The sequence below is a fragment of the Mobula hypostoma genome, chromosome 2, assembly GCF_963921235.1.
Source record: "Mobula hypostoma chromosome 2, sMobHyp1.1, whole genome shotgun sequence".
In the NCBI taxonomy this organism is placed as follows: domain Eukaryota; kingdom Metazoa; phylum Chordata; class Chondrichthyes; order Myliobatiformes; family Myliobatidae; genus Mobula; species Mobula hypostoma.
In genome coordinates this window covers 187,183,443-187,203,640 of record NC_086098.1, presented here as the reverse complement: position 1 = coordinate 187,203,640, position 20,198 = coordinate 187,183,443, and the positions used below count along the sequence as shown (strand labels likewise).

Here is a 20,198-nt window from a genome sequence, read left to right as displayed (position 1 = left end):
GGAGGACCAACGCCTTATATTTCGTCCAGGTACCCTCCAACCTGACAGTATGAGCATTGATTTCTCTAACTTCCAGTCATTTTCCCTCCTTCTCTTCTCACTTTTTCCATTCCCCTTTCTGGCTCCTCACGTGTCCCTTCTCTTCTCCTCATCTGCCTATCACCTTCCTCTGTTGCCCCTCCTCCTTCCCTTTCTCCTCTGATCCATTCTCCACCTATCACCTCCCGGTTTCTCACTTCACCCCCTCCCCTTCCCCACACATCTTCCCCCTCGTCTGGCTGCAGCTATCACCTGCCAGTTTATACTAGCTCCCCTCCCCCCGCTTCTTATTCTGGCTTCTTCCCCCTTCCTTTCCAGTCCGGTTCAACGGTCTCGGCCTGAAACATCGACTGCTTATTCCTTTTCATAGATGCCGCCTGGCCTGCCGAGCTCCTACGGCATTTTGTGTACATTGCTCTGGATTTCCAGCACTTGTAGAATCCCTTGTCTTTAAAGTTTGAAATTAGTTTTACATAGTTTAAACTTAAACATTGCCCTTTCATTAAATCTGGGTGATTGTCCTGGATAGGGTGCAAAGGTGATTTATTGGGATATTGCCTGGATTGGAAGATTTAGTTATACAGAGATATTAGATGGATGCAGCTTATTTTCTCTGGAGCAAAGGAAGCTGATGAGTGACATGGTGGAAGCAGATGATATTATGAGAGGCAGAGGTAGAATCTTTTTCCTGTGGTATGTGTGTCAAAAGCAAGGGAGCTAGGTTTAAGGCGAGTGGGGAAACTTAAAGAGGATCTGAAAAGGAAGTTTTTTTACATAGTTAATATTCAGAAAATATTGCCTAAGGAGATTGTTACAATCACTCTTTAAGCAATATTTAGACAGGTATTTGAAATACACACACAAAATGCTGGAGGAACTCGGCAGGCCAGGCAGCACCAATGGAAAAGAGTACAGTTGACGTTTTGGACCAAAATCCTTTGGCAGGTATTTGAATCATTTGTTTGTTCATTATATGCCATGTCGTATGATGTGGGCGATCATGATCTTTGCATGACCATGACTTTTTTTGGCAAATTTTTCTTCAGAAGTGGTATGCCATTGTCTTCCTCTAGGCAGTATCTTTACAAGGTGAGTGACCGCAGCCATTATCAATACTCTTCAGAGATTGTCTGCCTGGTATCAGTGGTCACATAGCTAACACTTGTGATATGCCCCACTGGTCATGTGACCCTGATCAGGGGCTAAGCAAGTGCTACGCCCTGCCCAAAGGTGACCTGCAGACCTGCAGGAGGGAAGGAATGGCTTGCACCTCCTTTGGTGGAGACGTACAGTGTCTGCATCCCGCCACCCATTTGAATAACCAAAGTAATCTGGACAAATTATTGAAAAATACGAATCAGTAGAGATTGGTACTTGATGGCTTGGATGAACATTGTGAGCTGAGGGGCTGTTTCCAATCTGTAGGACTCTCTAAAACGGAATTAATGAATGTTGTAATGTGAATAAAGTCACCAGAGAGACACTGAAGCTAGTGAGTATAGAAAAGATTGCTTCACCAAAAACGAGCAACAGACATCATATTGAGACACTTTTGGAAGAAGAGGCCTGCCTGACCCAGCTATTACATGGCACCTTTAAATGCTAAGGATCAAAGGTAACAGCAGGACAATTCTATAGGTACAATGCTTCCTTTGAATTACATGTAGTTTTTAAACACCTCCTCCTTCGCACCCACTCTCCCGACTCCCAAACTCCCATTCCCACCAACTCCAGGCCACATTCTTGCATATTCAGGCATCTTCACTCAAATGGAAGGCCATTGTTCAGAGCTGCACTTTAAATTCAATCTACAATCCATGTTCAGGTCTGGAGACTTGCTGCTGTTAAAATTAGAATTTGCTATATGTCATAATTCTGGAATATGTCCTAACAGTCCCTACTCTTGGCCCTCCTAGACAAAACTTATTTTTTCCCCAGGAAAGACTGGACTTTAAGGAAGATCTAATCAAATAAGGCAGCAAAAGTGCCCTGCTTCAGAACCCCTTCCCCAATTACCTATCATACCCCTATGTTCATCTACAGTGGAGAAAGGCAAAGCAGCTGGTATGGAGCTGGTGGGCCAAAGGTGGGTCTGCTTTGTGTGACTATGGCCTATGACTCCTTTAATATGGCAAAGAATCCCAAGACGTTTTACAAAATGGTATAGCGGCCAAGCCTAAGGAGATGTGAAAAATAGGTTCACTGAGCACTGAGGTGTAGGTGGCAGGGCTTCAGATTCTTGGATAATTGGGATCTCTTCTGGGGAAAGTATGACCTGTTCAAAAAGGACAGGTTACACCTGAACCTGAAGGGGACCAATATCCTGGCGGGAAAGTTTAATAGAGCTGTTAGGGAGGGTTTAAACTAATTTGGCAGGGGGATGGGAACCGGAATGATAGAGCGGAGGAAGGGGAAAACAGAAATAAATCTAAGATAGTGAGCTGTAAAGATGTCAGGAAAGACAGGCAGGTAATGGGGCAAATCTGTAGCCATTGGGATGAGTTGAAGTGCAATAAAGTTGCAGTGAAATCAAAGCAAAAAGTATCAAATACTGGTCTTAAGGTGTTATACTTAAATGCACGCAGCATAAGGAATAAGGTGGATGATCTTGTTGTACAGTTACAGATTGGCAGGTATGATATTGTGGCCATCACTGAGACCTGGCTAAAGGATGCATGTCTCTGGGAGCTGAACGTCCAAGGATACACGGTGTATCGGAAGGATAGGAAGGTAGGCAGAGGGGGAGGCGTGGCTTTATTGGTAAGAAATGATATTAAATCATTAGAAAGAGGTGATATAGGATCGCAAGGTGCAGAATCTTTATGGGTTGAGCTAAGGAATAGCAGGGGTAAAAAGACCCTGATGGCAGTTATTTATAGGCCTCCAAACAGCTGCAGGGATGTGGACTACAAATTACAACCGGAAGTAGAAAAGGCTTGTCAGAAGGGCAGTGTTATGATAATTGTGGGGGATTTTAACATGCGAGTAGATTGGAAAAATCAGGTCGGCACTGGATCTCAAGAGAGAGAATTTGTATAATGTCTGCGAGATGGCTTTTTAGAACAGCTTGTTGTTGAGCCCACTAGGGGATCAGTTGTACTGGATTGGGTATTGTGTAATGAACCGGAGGTGATTGGAGAGATTGAGGTGAAGGAACCCTTAGGAGGCAGTGATCATAACACGATTGACTTCACTGTGAAATTAGAAAAAGAGAAGCCGAAATCTGATGTGTCGGTGTTTCAGTGGAGTAAAGGAAATTACAGTGGCATGAGAGAGGAACTGGCCAAAGTTGACTGGAAAGAGACACTGGCGGGAAAGATGGCAGAGCAGCAGTGGCTGGAGTTTATGTGAGAAGTGAGGAAGGTGCAAGACAGGTATATTCCAAAAAAGAAGAAATTTTCGAGTGGAAAAAGGATGCAACCGTGGTTGACAAGAGAAGTCAAAGCCAAAGTTAAAGCAAAGGAGAGGGCATACAAGGAAGCAAAAATTAGTGGGAAGACAGAGGATTGGGAAGTTTTTAAAACCTTACAAAAGGAAACCAAGAAGGTCATTAAGAGAGAAAAGATTAACTATGAAAGGAAACTAGCAAATAATATCAAAGAGGATACTAAAAGCTTTTTCAAGTATATAAAGAGTAAAAGACAGGTGAGAGTAGATATAGGACCGATAGAAAATGATGCTGGAGAAATTGTAATGGGAGATGAGGAGATGGCAGTAGAACTGAACAAGTATTTTCCATCAGTCTTCACTGAGGAAGACAGCAGGATACCGGACACTCAAGGGTGGCAGGGAAGAGAAGTGTGCGCAGTCACAATTACGACAGAGAAAGTACTCAGGAAACTGAATAGGCTAAAGGTCGATAAATCTCCTGGACCAGATGGAATGCACCCTCGTGTTCTGAAGGAAGTAGCTGTGGAGATTGCGGAGGCATTAGCGATGATCTTTCAAAAGTCGATAGATTCTGGCATGGTTCTGGAAGACTGGAAGATTGCAAATGTCACTCCGCTATTTAAGAAGGGGGCAAGGAAGCAAAAAGGAAATTATAGACCTGTTAGCTTGACGTCGGTGGTTGGGAAGTTGTTGGAGTCGATTGTCAAGGATGAGGTTACAGAGTACCTGGAGGCATATGACAAGATAGGCAGAACTCAGCATGGATTCCTTAAAGGAAAATCCTGTCTGACAAACCTATTACAATTTTTTGAGGAAATTACCAGTAGGCTAGACAAGGGAGATGCAGTGGATGTTGTATATTTGGATTTTCAGAAGGCCTTTGACAAGGTGCCACACATGAGGCTACTTAACAAGATAAGAGCCCATGGAATTACAGGAAAGTTACATACGTGGATAGAGCGTTGGCTGATTGGCAGGAAACAGAGAGTTGGAATAAAGGGATCCTATTCTGGTTGGCTGCTGGTTACCAGTGATGTTCCACAGGGGTCAGTGTTGGGGCCGCTTCTTTTTACATTGTACATCAACGATCTGGATTATGGAATAGAAGGCTTTGTGGCTAAGTTTGCTAACGATACGAAGATAGGTGGAGGGGCCGGTAGTGCTGAGGAAACGGAGAGTCTGCAGAGAGACTTGGATAGATTGGAAGAATGGGCAGAGAAGTGGCAAATGAAGTACAATGTTGGAAAGTGTATGGTTATGCACTTTGGCAGAAAAAATAAACAGGCAGACTATTATTTAAATGGGGAAAAAATTCAAAGTTCTGAGATGCAACGGGACTGGGGAGTCCTCGTACAGGATTCCCTTAAAGTTAACCTCCAGGTTGAGTCAGTAGTGAAGAAGGCGAATGCAATGTTGGCATTCATTTCTAGAGGAATAGAGTATAGGAGCAGGGTTGTGATGTTGAGGCTCTATAAGGCGCTGGTGAGACCTCACTTGGAGTACTGTGGGCAGTTTTGGTCTCCTTATTTAAGAAAGGATGTGCTGACATTGGAGAGGGTACAGAGAAGATTCGCGAGAATGATTTCAGGAATGAGAGGGTTAACATTTGAGGAACGTTTGTCCGCTCTTGGACTGTATTCCTTGGAGTTTAGAAGAATGAGGGTAGACCTCATAGAAATATTTCGAATGTTAAAAGGCATGGACAGAGTGGATGTGGCAAAGTTGTTTCCCATGATGGGGGAGTCTAGTACGAGAGGGCATGACTTCAGGATGGAAAGGGCGCCCTTTCAGAACAGAAATGTGAAGAAATTTTTTTAATCAGAGGGTGGTGAATCTATGGAATTTGTTGCCACGGGCAGCAGTGGAGGCCAAGTCATTGGGTGTATTTAAGGCAGAGATTGATAGGTATCTGAGTAGCCAGGGCATCAAAGGTTATGGTGAGAAGGCGGGGCAGTGGGACTAAATAGGATAAAATGGATCAGCTCATGATAAAATGGCGGAGCAGACTCGATGGGCCGAATGGCCTACTTCTGCTCCTTTGTCTTATTGTCTTATGGTCTTATGGTCTTATGGTCTTTTCAAAAGGAATGTTTCAAATTCATGAAGTTGGTGATTTAGAAAAGCAGTTTCAGAGTATGGAGGCAAGATAGTCAGAGTCCTGGGAAATGAAAGGAGTGAGGGAAGAAGGAGAGAAAATACATCAAAACACAGGAGAATATATGGGCAGAATCATGTGCTTTGAGAGACCACGCAAGTAAGTAAAAATACAAATACAAGAAGATCTGCAGATGCTGGAAGTCCAAAGCAACACACACAAAATGCTGGAAGAACTCAGCAGGTCAGGCAGCATCTACAGAAATGAATAAACAGTCAATGTTTTGGCTGAGGCCCTTCTTCAGGAAGTAAAAATACAACATATTTTTGAAAATTATGATGAATATTTTTGAAATGATAACCTGTAATATGTACTGTACAGTACAGTACAGTACAGTTTTGGTCACCGAATTATAGGAAAGATGTCAACAAAATAGAGAGAATACAGAGAAGATTTACTAGAATGTTACCTGGGTTTCAGCACCTAAGTTACAGAGAAAGGTTGAACAAGTTGGGTCTTTATTCTTTGGAACGTAGAAGGTTGAGGGGGAACTTGATAGGGGTATTTTAAAATTATGAGGGGGATAGATAGAGTTGATGTGGATAGGCATTTTCCATTGAGAGTAGGAGATTCAAACAAGAGGACATGAGTTGAGAGTTAAAGGGCAAAAGTTTAGGGGTAACATGAGGGGGAACTTCTTTACTCAGAGAGTGGTAGCTATGTGGAACGAGCTTCCAGCAGAAGTGGTTAAGGCAGGTTCGATGTTGTTGTTTAAAGTTAAATTGGACAACTATATGGACAGGAAAGGAAAGGAGGTTTATGAGGTGAGTGCAGGTCGGTGGGACTAGATGAGAGTAAGAGTTCGGCATGGACTAGAAGGGCCAAGATGGCCTGTTTCCGTGCTGTAATTGTTATATGGTTATATGGTTATATGGAAATAATCAGAAAAAATATACATTAGATATAGAATGGGTTAATGATGTCACTAGGATTCGAAGTGACTTAGGAATTGTGCAAGACCAATTGAGTATAGGGAGCAAGAGCTCAACTTTCAAAAAATAATATCACCAATATATTTATATTACATTTTAATAAGAGCACATTCTCGTTGAGAGTAAATGGAAGTGATAAAATTATTCTACCATCCCATATTTTGTCATATTTATCTGTTAGAGAATGATTTTCTGAATAAATTCAGACTGTTGTGTGAGTGCCTGCTGTAAACCCTAATATCAAAAGATGAACCAGCTGTTGCAATGAGGCAAGTTGGGAGAGAATAATAGGCTTAACAGTGTTAGAAATTTACAGAATAGCAGAAGGAACAGTGGAACAAAAACATTGAAAGTTGTTTATGAAAATGTTCCCTTTTGAGGCTGTGGAAGGACGTTAACAGAATGTAAACCTCACAATGACTTTACAAAGAGTGAAATGGATGGACCATGTAAATGTTCTCTATTCTCATTTTATCCATTAAATTGTCGTAAACCGACAGGATCCAAAAACCCTTACTAATTTCTAAATGAGATTATTTCCATTTGAAAAGGCCACATATCTCATATACTGACATAACAACTACTCAATGAATGGTGTTTTTAAAAGAACACTTGAAATACCACTGAGGGTTCAATCGGTTTTTTCAAAGTTTGACAGTGTGGATCAGGAATGATTTAGATTTAGATTAGATTTATTGGATTTAATCTTCATTTTCTTTTTGCTGAATTAGCTGAGGTAAAGGCGGGGTGATACAATTTGCTTCAGTGTCCCTACATGAATTGGATTAGTGAGACCGGCAGTGTGGTCAGCACAGAAATGGCAGGCCGAAGAGCTTCTTCAAATGTTACAGTGTCTGATGCTTGATTACGGTGGGAATAAGTGTTTTGACTGACCAAGATGTTTGCATGTGTACATGAAAAAGTATGGAAGGGCTTTGAGTGAAAAGAGAAGCGAACTTAGATCTGGACACCCATAACAATATAATCTGTCAAGACATGATCAAACAATACTAAAATATAAAAAAAATCTCAGGAGAGTCATTGTGATTGAAGTGTGTCTCTCTGTAGGACAGATTAAAATCAAAAACTCTGGGCAATAGTATTCTGAAATAATTTGACTGAATTAAGTTCTCACTGAACTTATCCATAACTTGCACTGGAAAATTTTACTTTGATGATCTAAGTCTTTCTCCCAGAAGTACTGTTGCAGAGTTTATAAGAATATTTTGAATTTACTCAAGTGCATTTACTGTCAAATTGAGATTTTCCCTGACCAGATGGAAGCAGAGCTGACAGGTTAAAATTGTGTAAAACAAGTGATAATGAAAGGAGGCAGGTGCTCCTAACATCACCCCTTACATCACTCCTAACATCACTCCTTACATTACTCCTTACATCACTCCTAACATCACTCCTAACATCACTCCTAACATCACTCCGTACATCACTCCTTACATCACTCCTTACATCACTCCTAACAGCACTCCTAACATCACTCCTAACGTCACTCCTAACATCCACTCCTAACATCACTCCTAACATCACTCCTTACATCACTCAGACTTAAATCTCTTAGTCAATTGAAAAGAGAATCAGAAGTAATGTAAAATTCATTGCGAATTTACTCTCATCTATTTTATACTATTGCCCAGAATTGAAATTATTGAAGAGACATTCTGTTGGAAGAAGAAATCTTGTTTCTTGCTGCAAAAATTATCCATACTTCATGTTTCAGGCTAAGAACATTCCCATCAAAGAAATGACTGTTCAGCTGGGAGAAGAGGCTGTTAACATAGAGATCCACAAAAAAGGAAAATGCGTGGGACTGGGCCAACATTTACGTAATTGAAAGCAGTTTCTACCTTCAGAAGGCTGATTCATGGAACCATATTTTCATTCCTGCAGGTGGCTGCACTTCTCCACTGTAAAACCACCTTAGAGGAACAGATGCTGTTTGGTCTCAGTTGAAGTAGGAACATTAAGGACAGATTTTTAACTGGCTGTAGGCATGTTTAACATGACAGGAGTGTAACCAGTTTGAGATGGGTTGGATTCCCTCTGTCAGTGGTTCTTCACAATCGAAGCAGGCCTGTATTCCAGAAAGTGAGGTAAGTTCTTGTAAATATGGGTCACTGATTCTCCGGTTAGGTTAAGTCTGCCTCTGGAAATGAAATGAGTGCAGAGAACTGAATCTCATCTGTTCCTTTGTATGAGCATCAGAGCCTAAGGTGCCAACAATAAGAAGATGGGAAGCATGCCGGAGCTTAGAGGATCCAGTTCTTGAATAATGACATAAATAATTTTTAAGGAAGCAGCCTGCAAGAAAATTTTTAAATACAAAAGCATTTATGGAAGTGATTTTCTATTGTGTTTCTCTTAATAAATATTGAGACACTGTCAACAATGGTTTCGTGATTAGACAAGAATAGAAGCCAAGTCATAGATATACTCAGCTTGTTGTCATAGTGACATCATGTGCAAGTGACATGGTGATGCAGTTCAACATTTTTATTATTCTTCATTGAATTTATAAGTAAATCAAAGTACTCTTTGTGAATCAAGTGCACAAGAAATGAGGACAATGTGTTAAATTGCAGTGAATGGATTCAAGGTCTTCATGCGACAAATTAAATGATTAAAAAAAAGGAAATTTATTGTATCCTCATATAATCACACAAAGGAGAGCAAGCCTTAGCTGGAATGGTGGTATAGTGTGGGAACTGATGAATTGGAATACCTTTTGAACTTTGCAGTTTAAAAATGAACAAAATTTAAAGTAACTTTTTTTTAAACGGCACCACAATACAAACTGGCATTGAGTCTGGTTCCGGATCTATCTTGGGCCTGTCCTTGAGTCTGACAAGGCAATAAGAAATCCGCAGTTAGACTAGTAACTTCCTGTGGTGGCTTTACACAGATGTGCAGGGCTTGCATTGTAGACTTCACTCAAACTGAATCTGTACTAAATTATTTCAGAGTATTATTGCCCAGAGTTTTTGATTTTAATCTGTCCTACAGAGAGGCACACTTCAATCACAATGAATCTCCTGAGTCAGATTAGCTTTACAAATTATTTTCAGACTCTTACATTTAATGGAATACTGAACCACTGGGGTACAGAACTAGTTGTGGAGAGAGAAAAAAAAACTGTTTGGCCATTTTGAAAATGATCTGAAAACGTGTAAGTCAGGAGAGATTGCTCTGTATCAGGGCAATTTGAATGTAAGGATTAGACCAAGTTTACTATAAAATCTTTCATTAACTGATAGAGATATCGAATAACCACATCAACTGTGTAATGACTTTTCTATAATGCCAGAATTCGCAAAAAGGTCCATTTTAACACTCAATAGTAGCGGATGTGAAACTTGTCTTGCCACCAAGGTCAACAAATAGGAATGTTTGAGATGGTATCATCACAGTTATACTGTGTTATAAAGTTCCTGGACAAATAATCCAAATAAAAGGGAATAATAATCCAGTGATAAAGAGTTCAAAAACACAAGAGGTTCTGTGGCTGCTGGAAATCCAGCGTGACACACACAAAGTACAGTAGGAACTCAGCAGGTTAAATGGCATCTACAGAAAGGAAAGGACAATTAGCATTTCTGGCCGAGACCCTGCATCACGGTTCAAATATCAAAAGTTCAAATATCATCACAACATCTACTGAATTTAAATTCAATCAATTAAATAATCTGAAATAAAACCAGTAAAAGACCATTGTAAGAAACTACCTGGTTTATTTATGTCCTGAAGGGAAGGAAATCTGACATCCTTACCTCTGCTGGTCTGTGTTACTGTTGGGTCATAGCAATATGGTTGATTCTTTTAAACGACTGGTGAAGGTCTTGGCTTAAGCCCAATACTGGTCTTCTCCTTGATGACCACAGTAAATGAAAAATATTTTTCCTTGATAGTGCTGTCAGGCCTTTGACGTATATGCCGTACCCCATGTTTGTATCCACAACCATAGCATCTGTGATCAGACAGCAATAAGAAATGGGAAACAGTTTAATTTCTCCCTTCCTCAGATCTGAATGAGGTTATATTTGCTGAATTCAAATGTAACTTCCTCTTGGCTGTGAAGTCAGAGTGCAGACTTATTGCTATCTTCACAGACACTGAAAAATATTAAGTTTGACCTTGGTTGGATGTTGCTCAGAAATGCATTGCAGAAGTTAATCATTAAGTTGATGAGTTAATCATTTGTTGGTGAATTGGTCAACGTGAGCTGATAAATGCATGCTCCCAGTTTTTCTGGGACCTACCTTACTCTGTAAGAGAAATAATCCTTTGAACTGAGCTGTGTCTGCTTGTCACATTTGAAGCTCAATCATGATGTATGAGGACCTCAGAATAGCAGTTATGTATAATTATGTTTAATAATATTGATGCTTATGAGTGAGGAGGACCTTGGAGTTGTTCCTGTTTTGAACATAAGACCATAAGATGAAGGAGCAGAATTTGGCCATTTGGCCAATCAAGTCTGCTCTGCCATTCGGTCATGGCTGATTTATTTTCCCTTTCAATCCCATTCACCCGCCTTCTGTAAGGATTCTCCCCATGACTGTGTGGGCTTCTTCTGGGTGCTGCGGTTGCTCCGTTTCCTCCCAAATCCCAAAGAGGTCCAGGTTAGGGTTAGTAAGGATGGGCATGCTGTGTTGGCATAAGTTGGTTAACCTGAAGGTTTGATCATGTGATGCTGGAGTGCAATTTGTAAATGGTATTCCTTTTCCTGTATTATGGTTGGGTCTCCAGGGGTTGAGTGTCAGCTCTTCAGGAGGCTTTAAAGAATACATTTTTTTGCTACCAACCAAAACTGAAAACACAAAATTCCCAAATGCTCCTATGAATGTTTCTCCAACAATCCATTAAGATATGGCCAAACTCTTTGGTCTTCCTCTGCTTCAGAGAATTTTGTTTTCTACTGTCCCACCTACCTCAGGCAGGCTGCCCCAGCACATCCCTGAAGCAAGCATTGCATTTCACTGTATGTTTTGATGTTTCAATGTACATGTGACAAATAAAGCTAATCTTTATCTTTGCCTTTATCTCCATCTTTATCACAGAGTGACAGAGCAATCAACTGTTCCATTTTCTACACTTCTACAGGAGAGTGCCAGGACACAGTGTCCCAGAGTAAGAGCACATGGGCGAATGCCTCTAGCCAGAGCAGGAAGACCACAGAGGCCATCTCCTGATGTGGATGAGAACTGAAAGGACACCTCCTTGATTGGGAGGAGAATAGAAGAAGCTTCCTCCTAGAATGAGAGGAGAAGTGAAAGTGACGCCTCCTGGGGTGTGGGACAGTATGGAGCAAAATACTCTGGAGCGAAGAAAGAACGAAGATCAATCACATCTCTATGTAAAATGTGCATAGGGTCACTAGGGAATTTTGTGTTTTTTATTTTTGTTGCTAGCAAGAGAATGTATTGTTTGAAGCCTCTTAGTGAGCTGATGCTTATCCCCTGGAGACCCAACATTTATACAGGAAAAAGGAATTCCATTTACAAACTTCATGCCAGCATCACATGATCAAATCTTTAGGTCAACCAATCCGTGTTAATAACAATACGCTGATTCTTGTTTAGTTTGGACTCCAGAGGCAGTGGGACAGCTTTGTGTTTTACACTGTAACTTCCGGCTCTATTACTTAAAGTTTAAGTTTGCAGATGTGTAAAACAGCATACAAGTTTTAACTAGGATTATCTTAAAAATGGGGATCAGGATAACAGTCTGCAATTAACCCTTCCTTGTTCCTTCTGCTTTGGGTGGCACTTTAAGACTGTGCTGTTGTTGATTATCATCTACACTCTGTGCAGCCATAAATGCTGTTGTGAATTAATAGCTTCAAGCCTTAGCAGGAGTCTAATATTCCATTTGGCTCACTTCACTTAAAACAGCCTTCTCCACATAAGGCCGAGCTACATTTCTATCCTAGGGAGAAGATTATGAATGTTTTCGCTATCAATACCTCTCATAATTTTATAAATTTCTATCAGGTCTCCCCTCAACCTCTTACACTCCAGAGAAAACAATTCAAGTTTGTCCAACCTATCCTTCTAATTTGTTCCCTTTAATTCACGTAGAATCCTAATAATCTTTTTCTGTACTCCTTCCAAATCCTCCACAATTTTTCTGTAATGGCGTGACTAGAATTGTACACACTACTCCAAGTGCAGCTTGACCAAAGTTTTACATTGCTGCTATATAAATTGAGCAGTCTCGTGTATTGTCAAACGTACATTGAAACATCACAACATACAGTGAAATGTGCCATTTTGCATCATTGACCAACACAGTTGGGTTGTGCTGGGGAGAACCTACAAGTGTCGCATGCTTCTGGCGCCAACATAGCTTGCACACAAGTGACTAACGCTAATCTTTGGATTGTGGGAGGAAACCACAACATCTAGAAGAAACCCATGTAGTCACGGAGAGTACATACGAACTTCTCACGCACAATAGCAGGAATTGAACCTCGATCAGTGATCACCAGCACTGTGAAGTGTTGTTAATTGCCACACATCCATGTCTTCTGATTTCCTCAATGATCTGTCCAAGCATTCTATAACTCCGGATGAAGGGCTTGACACACTGAGTTCCTCCAACATCTACTATTTTGATTCATATTCCAGCATCCGCAGTCCCTTGTGTTGCTGTTTTGCCACATGACTTCTTTACCACACAATGAGCGACACCTTATACTTGTTCAGACTAAACTCCATCTGCCATTCATCTGCTCATAACGGATCTGTATTCTACTTTGTCATTTGACAGTCCTCTACACTGTCCACAGCTCCACCAATCTTTGGATCATCTACAGACTTACTAACCTACAGTACATATCCACATTTTCAACAACGTCATTTAGAAGTACTATGTCACAAAGGTCAGAAGGCTCAGCTCTGAGCCCAGCTGAACACCACTGGTAACGGACCTCCAACCAGAATAACACCCTTCCAGAATACCACCTCTTTGCCTTCTATGGGCAAGCTGTCTGTGAACCCAACCTGCCAAGTCACCATTGATCCCATGCATCCCAATCTTCTGATCAACCCACGATGAGGGACCTTGTCAAATGCCTTAATAAAATCCATGTGGACGACGTTCACTGCCCTACCACATCAATCTCCTTCACCACCTCCTCAAAAAGCTCAATCAAGGAACCACTATCCATATCTATTGAGTAATTGACTCACCCCCATCAGCCTTCTCCCATAAATTGCTGTCAATCGGCTCTCAGCCCTTTATTTTTAAAGCTTTAGGTTTTTTTTACAATTTCCCTTCGCTCACATACAGTGCTGTTTTATTGTAACAAATCTCAAATCACATTTCACAGCTCTACTTCAGCAGCATCACTATTACCAGAAAAGGCTTGGTGTTCTCCCTCTTGTAGGGGAAAGGTGTATGGTTGAACAAATTAGTAAAATTCTTCAAAATTAATAGATATACAATGGAAGCAACAGGAATTCTGCAGATGCTGGAAATTCAAGCAACACACATCAGAGTTGCTGGTGAATGTAGTAGGCCAGGCAGCATCTCTAGGAAGAGGTACAATCGACGTTTCAGGCCGAGACCCTTCGTCAGGACTAACTGAAGGAAGAGTTAGTAAGAGTCTCGGTCTGAAACGTCAACTGTACCTCTTCCTACAGATGCTGCCTGGCCTGCTGTGTTCACCAGCAACTTTGAGATATACAATGGATTCTGGTTAATTGGGACAGTACATTTTGGCTCAATCAAGTGGCTGCCCCAATTAGCCGAAATTTCATGGAAATAATTAAAAAGGTTTAAAAAAAAGATAAACTACTGTTTAACTGAGTAACAAATTATGTTCATATTTAAATGAAATTAGAACACTACCAAAACTACTTCAGTACTATAAACCTGTGTCTTAGTTCCTAATAATTATTGACGTAGGTTGCTACTCAATGCATGCAGTCAATGTTGATTGACTGTCAATGAACAAAATCAGTGCAGACACTTAGTGGACTGCCTTCAAACAGTGCTTTTGACGATTGCATCCTCCAAATCTTCATTTTAATTGTAATGTTCAAGATGATTGTTGATACCTTCAAATTCTTTATAGGTCCTAACTTGTTGAAGTCGTGAAATTTTTTCATTTTCACTCCCAGCTGTTCTCTCTACTCCTCTCCAGTAGATCATGTGAACAAAATCTGACAATGATTATTCTGCACCTGCAGTTCATAACATCGACATTAGCTTTTCTCATGGTCTAAAAATTAGGCAACTGTATGGACCACAAGACCTTGAGATATAGGAGCAGAATTAGGCCATTTGGCCCATCACATCTGCTCCACATTTCATCATGGCTAATACAATTTTCCTCTCAGCCCCAATCTCCTGCCTTCTCCCGTATCCCTTCATGCCCTGACCAATCAAGAATCTATCAATCTCTGCCTTAAACATACATAAAGACTTGGACAGATGTGGAGTCCAAGTCTTTATATATGTTTAATTCCACAGATTCCCCACTCTCTGGCTAAAGGAATTCCTCCTCATCTCCATTCTAAAAGGATGCCCCTCTATTCAGAGGTTGTGTCCTCTGGTCTTAGACTCTCCCACAGCAGGAAACATCCTCTCCACATTCACTCTATCAAGGCCTTTCACCTTGCCTGAATGCTTGAAACCACAGCGAGCAAAACAGTTCTGAATTGTCTTACTGTTTATTACTCACGAAATATCAGTGACAAAAATGACTGCTTTCTGAACACAAGCATGCAAGTGATGCTATTTAAAAACTGGTCATTCTAAGCACTTTGTGGCATCTAACGGCCGTACAATATACTTGCCACTGATGCTAGTTAGAAATTGTTCAGCAAGTCTCCTGCCCCAATTAAGTGGTATAGTGTCCCAAATAAATGAAGGGACTCCGGGCTATTTTCTTCACTAGTTTTTGCTCTTTATGAGTTGTTCAAAATAAGCAGATGCCCTGACTAATGAATGTCACAATAAAATGGAATCCACTTTACTCCAAGCATATTGCAGGCTACAATCCCTTCCATATACTGGTGATATGGAAGGTGAAGTAAAGAAAATTTCTTCTTAAGACCTCCTGTTGATTTGGTTTATTGTTGATTTCACTTCCACACCACACAGGAACACTCCATCTTTAAGCATCTTGCCTGATTCTATGTGTCTCTTGTCCAATCTCAGTTCAGAATCAGAATCAGGTGTAATATTTCTGGCTTATGTCATGTTACTTGCATACATACTGCACTGTGCAAAAGCCTTGGGCACAATAGCTATATACTGTTTATGTGCTAAGAGTTTTGGACAATACTGTAACAGTAAAAAACTGGAAATTACAAGCATCTATTAAAAATTACATAAATAGTGCAAAAAAGGAGAGAAAATATAGTGAGGTATTGTTCATGAATTCAATGTCCATTCACAAATCTGATGGCGGAGGGGAAGAAGCTGTTTCTGAAGCTGCTGGCTCAGTTACCTCCTCCTTGTTGGTAGCAATGGGAAGAAGGCATGTCGTGGGTGATGGGGGTCCTTAATGATGGAGTCACATTTTGAGGCATTCTGGATGCTGGGGAAACGAGTACCCATGATGGAGCTGGCAGAGGGTACAACTTTCTGCAGCTGTTTCCAATCCTAAACAGTGGCTCCTCGTTACCAAATTGTGATACAAACAGTTAGAATGCTCTCCATCATACATCTGTAGAAATTTGTGAGTGTCTTCAGTGACAACCAACTCTCTTCAAACTCCTAATGAAATATAGCCACTGTCATGCCTTCCTTGTAATTGCATCAACATGTTGATCCTATTGACATCCAGGAGCTTGAAACTGCTCACCCTTTCCATCCTTTGATGAGGACTGGTGTGTGTTCCCTTGACTTACCCTTCCTGAAGTCCACAGTCAATTCCTTGGTCTTACTGACATTGAGTACAAGGTTGTTGCTGTGACACCACTCAACCAACTGACCTGTCTTGCTCCTGTATGCGTCTTTGTCACCATCTGAAATTCTGCCAATAGTTGTGTCAAGAGCAAATTTATAGATAACATTTGAGCTGTGCCTATCCACACAGTCATGGCTGAAGGGAGAGTGGAGCAATGGGCTAAGCATTCTTGAAGTGTGTAGAGTAGATTGTCAGCGAGATGTTATTTCTGATCCGTTTAGACTGTGGTCTCAAAATGAGGAACTCAAGGATCCAGTTGCAGAGAGAGGAACCCAGAAAGAAAGTTCATCAGCTTCCATGTCTGGGACCAAGAAGATTTTGGAAGGTAAAATCTGAAATGCGAGGCCAGTCAACCATTCCCTGTAAAGTGCTTGTGTTTACTGTAGCCAAGTACAGAGGAACTAGAAGATAAGTACAGGTGAATGGAAAGTATAAATCAGCAATGAATTTGTAAGGGCAATCTGATCTCAATTATTAGACCAGATGGGGGTGGTGGGGATCAGAGTGGGGGGAGGGTATCCTTCTTTCCACTTAATAACGTGTTCATCTGTGCAAGGGAGTGGGATTGCAAGATTCCAGCAGAGTCTTTGAAATCTCTTTTTTCTGGATTTTGCCAAAGATAATCATGTGTGTTGGTAAATTTTACCAAGCTAATCTTCTGGGGTCTTACTATCACACTTTAGGAGACACGTACTGTTGTGTGGCCCAGTGCAATGGGTGTAGAAGTCCCTGATTTATCATCATTCATATTGAAAGGCTATTCTGAAAGCAGAGTTAAAATGAAACTGAAATGAAAACAAGTTTAAAAAAACGATATGCATATATAAGTTTTTCAATCATTGATTGCATGTGAGGGAAGGAGAATATAAAGATACAGCAGCAGCAGTTTTCCAACTTGGCTTACTTCTTAGTAACCACTTTTCAGGAACATGCAACAAAACAGTTGAAATTATCATGTTATCTGGGAAAATAAAATGAATCTGCATGTTTTACCATGATGTTGTTTATTCAGCACACAGACCCATTCATACTTGCTGAATTTATCTTGTGTTAAAGATGCCAAATTGAAAGGAATCAGCTGAACTGTGAATGAATGCCAAGTAGGAGTAAAGGACATCAGGCTTACTGCTCTCACACTGCAATGTGTTCAGTTCAGTTACGACTGTACTTTGAACAACCGAGAAATTTTTTATTCATTTGGATGTTTATCACCTTTTTGAGTAAAGTTATTTAATTTAGCAAAACTATGACTAAAGAATTGGCTTAATTTACCTTGAATTAACTTTATGGGTTCACATTAAGCCATAGATTTCCTTCATTACATGCACCCCCACTAACATCCCCCCGCCCCCACTTACTATTCGGATCCTTCCGTTTCCATAGCTCTTCCTGTTACTTTTTAGATGATTTGTTTTGCAGAACCATCGAGCACAAAGGCACAGAAACAGCCCTTCAGCCCATCTAGTCTATGCTAAACTATTATTCTGCTAGTCCCATTGACCTGTACCTGGACCATAGCCCTCCATACGTCGTGGCAGTGTAGCAATTAGCGCAATGCAATTACAGCTCCGGGCATTGGAGCTCAGAGTCAAATTCTGATGTCACCTGTATGTCCTCCTTGTGGAATACATGGGGTTTTCTCTGGATGCCCGGGTTGGTTTCCTCCCAGAGTTAAAAGATGTACCAGTTAGTGGGTTAATTGGTCATTGTAAATTGTCCTGTGATTAGCCTGGGGTAAAGAGGGGTTTGGGAGGTGGTTTGCTGGGCAGTGTGGCACAAAAGACCAGAAAGGCTTGATATGCGCTTTATCTCAATAAATATATAAATAAATACCTCTTCCATCCATGTACTCATCCAAACTTCTCTTAAATGAAAAAGGATCTAGAGCTTTCCCAGCGTATGTGACAAACAAACTCCTCTCTGGCTTCCAGCCAGGTACAGGTATTAACTGATGTTTCGATCACAAACTCTGTCACTGTCAGGCATGATGTCCTATTTATACCCCTGTCATTCATCCCTCCTGATTGGATAGTCCTCATCCAATCAGGTGTAGGGCTCTCAGTATACTAGATGGACTTGTTAACTGTTGATCGCTTATTACCAAAATGGCTTCTCTGAAGTGTTATATTAAAATGGCTTCTCGTAATGTTAACTGCTGAGCAAGGGGTTCTCTGTAACTGCCATGTTTGAGTTATACAGGGAGATAATGGAAATTGTATTCATTTGTTAGCCAATGGAATTCATGTTCTGTTATCTTGTATACGTGTGCTGAGTTGAGGAGCGCGGGCTTTTTCGGGAGGCGAGCAGAGAGGACGGACGTGTGAGGAACAGATGGCGGTTCCGGGGCGGTGGACACCGGACCTCGGGGGTTCGGAGGGTGGCCGGAGTCTCGGACAGACATTGTGGATGGAATCAGAGGCATGAGCTCCCACGTATTAAAATATTATGTGCACAAGACTGATAAGTTACTTATGTGCTGCCTTTTCTTGTAGTTGTTTCTACTAACCCAACACCAAAAATTTGCTATAAAGTATAATTCCTTACTCGCACTTTGTATATTGTTTCATATTTGTGTCGTGGCTGATCATTGGGTGACTCACACCTTATCCGCACCAAAGCAATTGCACTGTTTGGCGGGGTTGACGGCTATTCACCCTAGGCAACGGGGGGGGGGGGTGGTCAGTGGAGCAAAGACCGTTATGCAGGTTTCTGTTGTCCTACCTTGTTTACAATCAAATTTAAGTTTTTATTTAGAGCAAGACCTTTGTCTTTGTTAAAGTTTGTTTCCTTTAGTTTTATTTGAATGCTTCCTTCACCAGGCGGTCCTGAAAGCCATTGGTGTGGCACAGTAATTTTGTGCCATTGAAATCAATTCTATGGCCATTGTGAACGACTACAAGGTGAAAGAAATTATTCGGGCACTTCAAAGGGCCGATGGAAAAATCAGGAAACCTAACAACGAGGAGGAACCCATCGCTACCGCCTGTCTTCCCTATATTTCCACAATTTCTGCAAGGATCGCCAGGATCCTGAAGAAATACCAGATTAATACCATCCACAAACCCATAAGGAAGCTCAAATCACAGCTTATATGGGTCAAAGATGATGTGGAACTCAGGGTTCTCTGTGTATATCGGCCAGGCAGGACACGTGGTGGAAACCCGCATCAAGAAGCACAGGAGGTGCATCTGTTTGAGTTACCTGGAGAAATCGGCGGTAGCAGGACATTGAAGGATTGACTTCAACGACACAAAGCTACTGTGCCATCCCAATAGCTTTAGGGACCGCCTGGTGAAGGAAGCCATTGAAATAAAACTAGAGGAAAAGAATTTTAACAAAGACAAAGGTCTTGCTCTAAGTAAGAACAGGAATTTGATTTTACACAAGGTGGGACAGCAGAAGATTGATTGGATGAGGACTAACCAATAAGGAGGGATGGACAACGGGGGTATAAATACCACCGGACTAGACATACCTAGTCATCAACCCCAATGAAGATGGCAGAGTTTGTTGATGCTACGTTGGTTAAAATAGATACCTGTACCCGACTAGAAGAGAAGAGTTTATTCTCTTAAATGTTCAAATCAAACCTGCATCCACCACTTCTGTTGGCAACTCATTCCACACTTCCACCACCCTCTGAATGAAGAAGTTCTCCCTCATGTTCCCCTTTCACCTTTCACCTATGACCTGTCTTTAGTTTTCTGCTGTCATGAATCTACATCCTTTTTGAATTACGTTGAGAAAG

General features: G+C 41.1%; 1 protein-coding gene across 1 annotated transcript in view; it reads right to left on the bottom strand.

The window, feature by feature from the left end:
* Positions 1–10,619, bottom strand: part of LOC134342750 (homeobox protein TGIF2-like) — a 54,517-nt gene extending 43,898 nt beyond the window's left edge. The window contains exon 1 of the mRNA XM_063041261.1: positions 10,299–10,619. The gene's annotated coding sequence lies outside the window, so the exon portion shown is untranslated. The remainder of the gene's footprint in view (positions 1–10,298) is intronic.
* Positions 10,620–20,198: the final 9,579 nt, after the last annotated feature.